This window comes from Zootoca vivipara, chromosome 2 (assembly GCF_965207765.1).
Source record: "Zootoca vivipara chromosome 2, rZooViv2.hap1.1, whole genome shotgun sequence".
NCBI classification, from domain to species: Eukaryota; Metazoa; Chordata; class Lepidosauria; order Squamata; family Lacertidae; genus Zootoca; species Zootoca vivipara.
Window position 1 is genome coordinate 73,744,329 of NC_142584.1, and position 4,053 is coordinate 73,748,381.

Here is a 4,053-nt window from a genome sequence, read left to right on the forward strand (position 1 = left end):
TCAATTATCTGGAAGATGTCAACTGCATCTTTCACGGATATTGTCTTTTCAACATAAGCAAACAGAACATTCCATTCTGATGAAACTATAAGTTCGGGGGGGGGGGGGAATTACATGGTCGCCTTTGTAATTTCATCACTTTTATTTACCTTACCATTTGCCAGACATTTCTCTCATATTTTGTTAACTGTATTGGTATGGTATTATATGGATTGGCTACTGCAGTGGTAGCCAAAGTGGTGCTGTCAGATGTTCCCAGATTTAAACTCCCCTCATCCCTATTGCCCATGCCGGTGGAGGCTGATGGGAACTATAGTCCAACAGCATGTAGAGGGGATCAGGTTGGCTACCCCTGAGCTACTATGTCTAATGAAACTATGTAAATATAATTGTACAACATTCCAGTGCTGGGTACAGTAGACAGTAATGGAAAATAAAGCCTGTTCTTTCTGGAACAGAGGTTGTTTTAAAAAGTGAAGGATGTATGATCTCAATGTTTATTCCTTCAAATCCCATGTCAAATTCCCCAAGACAGTTAAGTGGCTTGTGATTAATACAGCAGTCATCCTTAGCAATTTTTATTTCATGACTTGAAGAAAATACTGAAATTATATGGCAGGTTAGGAGACCTTTATTTTCAATATTACTGGTTTTGCTTCATTCACCATTATATGATCTATAATACTTTAGTCTTTCCATCCCAGTCTAGGGAGGTTGTAATAGGTTTGAGTCATTGCCTTAGGCTAGTGATAGATAATTAGAACAATACAGAAGTGTTCTTTGTAGTAAGGCCACTGACCTAATGACTGGGTAGTACTGTGACTTGATATTGTTGCATTTCCCTTTAAAAAACAGCTTCACAATTCTGGGGTGGTTTCTGATGTTCAAGAGGCAGCTGTCCATTAGAACATATTTTTCAGCTTTTGCTGGTGCATCAAATGTGTTAACTCCGGAGCAGTCAAACCTGGCCGACAGTCATATACACACTAGTTACATTTAGACTGGACTACTGTAATTATTACTGTAAGGGACCCAGGTGGCGCTGTGGGTTACCAAACCCATACCAAACCTGCTGCCGCGTGGTATAACTCCAGGTTAGTTAGAGTTTATTGCATTTTTATTGCATTTTAAAATTGTTTTTTATATTTTGCTAGTTGTTTTGGGGCATCTCCACGTTTGAACTGAAAAGTGGGATACCAAACTCTAAATAGATAAACAAACAAACAAACAGATTCCACTGTATGCATGGGGCTGAGTTCTTCCACTGATGAAAATCAGAAACCTGAGTGCTCATGACTATCAAATTCTTGATGCCTTATAAAGAAATAAGAATTATTTATTGTATCCCAGTTTAATCTAAGAACTGAGAAACCAAATTTAAAAAAATGGATTGTAAAATAAGGTCCAGAAACTGCACCCAATGATTCTGCTTACTTCATTTTTTCATACTACTTTATGCATGTGATTTTGAATTGCTCCCTACAATTATGTTTGGTAATTCTCCCACAGAAATATAAATATTTGCAATTCTGGTGAAAGAACAAATGCAGAACACTGTATTTTCAGTAAATTACTAGTTTATTCTATAGTCCACATACCTCCTAATCAAATGATATTTTAGATTTTTGTTTTAGAGGAGGTAAGTATCTGGTTTATAAGTTAAGCATTATTGTTTTATATCTTAGATAAAAGTCAGATATAATAAACTGCATGGTTTCAAGGAGGAGCCAAGTTTTAAAAAGAGTATCATTTAGCTAATGTATATATGCATGCTCAGTGACCCTAATGGCTTAGTCTTCATGCTGGTCAACAAAAAGGAAACAAAAATAGAAGTAACATAAACTCTTTGCTTTCAAGAATCATATAATTGTTAGCTTTTGCTTTTTAGACATCTTTTATAAAGCAATGGGTATTTTTTTCCAGGCCACGCAAGCATAAAATATAAAGAAGCACTCCATTAAATTACAATAATGCTACCCAAAAATGTTGTCCAAATACCAACATTATTTGATACATCTGGGAAAGGAGTGGAAGAAGACATAATAAATACAGTTACAGTACACCAAGTGAACATTTCCTGCAACCAATGAATGACATAAACCAAGCCTATATACTGGAAACTTTTGATGACCTGCTCAGTTAGATTCATCTTTTACTTGTTAATCAAAAGAACTGTGGTTCTAAGTAAAGGCAACTGAATGTTTCTGTGGGGCAGTGTTCCCCCAGGGGGTACTCAAGGGTATGCAGTACCAACACCTTTTTTTCATGTTGTTAAAAAATTTGACACTTACTGTAACAACTTCATGGTGAGTACCGACACCTATTCTAGAAACAAAGCACTGCCATGGGGGGTTGCATTCTGGGTCAACTCTCACATTGGTGGAGCATACATAAGCCTGCTCCATCCCCATTCTTCCCTCTTTTGGGTCCAGAAAAGGACCCACATGTTGGCAGCCACATATCAATTGGACATGTATAAAATGGTTGCCACATGTACTACTGCTTTAGACCTAGATGGTGAAAAGTGGGATATAAAATTAAAAAATAAAATAAATGAGACACTAATCAAACTTCTTGATACTAATCGTGATGGTAGGACAAGCCAGAACCTACCTATCTGGAACATCCTCTATAAATCTGGTTGCCAAATTCTGAAATTGTTTTGTGAGAGATGCTTGTGCTGTGATTCCTGCACTGGAGGGGGTTGGTCCAGAGGACCCTTGGGGGATCCCTTCCAACCGTCCAGTTCTCAAGAGAGTGGCTTGCAAAAGGCACCTTTTGTTTATTTGAAACCAAAGAATGTTACGGATTTGCAAGATGCAAATTTAATCCCTGCCCCCAGGCAAATCTACTGTACTTGGGGTGCAAATTGGATTCGAGCTCACAGCTCCTTCTTTTATGTGGCTGGGCACAGGAGGAGTTGCTGCTAAAAAGATATATTAAAAAGCAAAACTTTTGAGGCCATTTATCACAACTTGCCAGACGGAAGTGAACTAAAGAGTGTCACAAGAGGAAGAGGGGGTTAGGATTAAATGCTCCTGGGGATAAAAGACAGCGGGGGGGGAGAGAGCTTGCAGCAGATCCCTCACCTTAATGGGGCAACAGCAAGGATCACTCATCTTTTTTACACGCAGCAGCATTGCCGGCCAGCCGCTGGGGGAGGTGGTGTGTGTGTGAGAGAGAGAGAGAGAGAGAGAGAGAGAGAGAGGCAGAGAGACAGAAAGTGAGAGAGGCAGAGAGAGGCAGAGAAACAGAAAGCGCGTCCTGCAAGTTCTTTCCAGCCTGAGGACTCCCCAGTGGCAGCTTCGGGAACTGCAGTCCCCTTCCCTGGTCTGGAGCTGGGCGAGTCGGAGCGAGAGCCTGAGCCCTTTCCCTTCTGGGCGGCTGTGTCACCGGCGGGATGCCTGCCTTCCTCACTCGGCAGCTGCCTTAACCATTTAATTTTTTGCTTCTGGGGGGGCAGCTGCCCCCTTCTGCCCCTCCCTGGCTACGCCTATGGGATTGACAACTAATGAAAGAAGCTCCAAATCAAAATGCTTGACTGATCCCAGAGAGCACCGAGTCATGACCAGTACACAAGACAATAAAGAGCAAGCATAGCTTGCTTTCAGGAACTTTTTCAAATTTCAAGTAGCTACCAGTATTTTTATCATCTGGGTGCAAAACTTTAGAAAAATGTATTGTGCGGTTGAGTGTACAGTTTTTATTCTGGTTCTCTAACCCAACATACCAGCATATTTCAATACAATAGTCATCCATCCAACACTTTAAAAAACATTGAATTTACAGTGCAAACACACACACAAAAGTTACAGAGAATGAGCCAAAACTTCTGAATAAGGTTTAAGTATGCATTAATAGATAAAAGAGTAAAAAAGCTTCTGTGCAGTATTTGTGGTTATGTAAATGTTTACGTAAATACTTTTTTCTTTTTGACATCTGGTGAAAGATCAAAAAATAACTACAGTTCTGAAATAATGGATTTCCCATAGCTAAGCAACATAAACAATGTACAGCTTTTTAAAATAAGCCAGACTGAACTAAAGTCAAAAC

At 39.6% G+C, this 4,053-nt stretch overlaps 1 protein-coding gene across 3 annotated transcripts in view; it reads right to left on the reverse strand.

Moving 5' to 3' along the window:
* CENPP (centromere protein P) overlaps positions 1–4,053 on the reverse strand; it is a 154,515-nt gene that overhangs the window by 54,983 nt on the left and 95,479 nt on the right. The window lies entirely within an intron of this gene.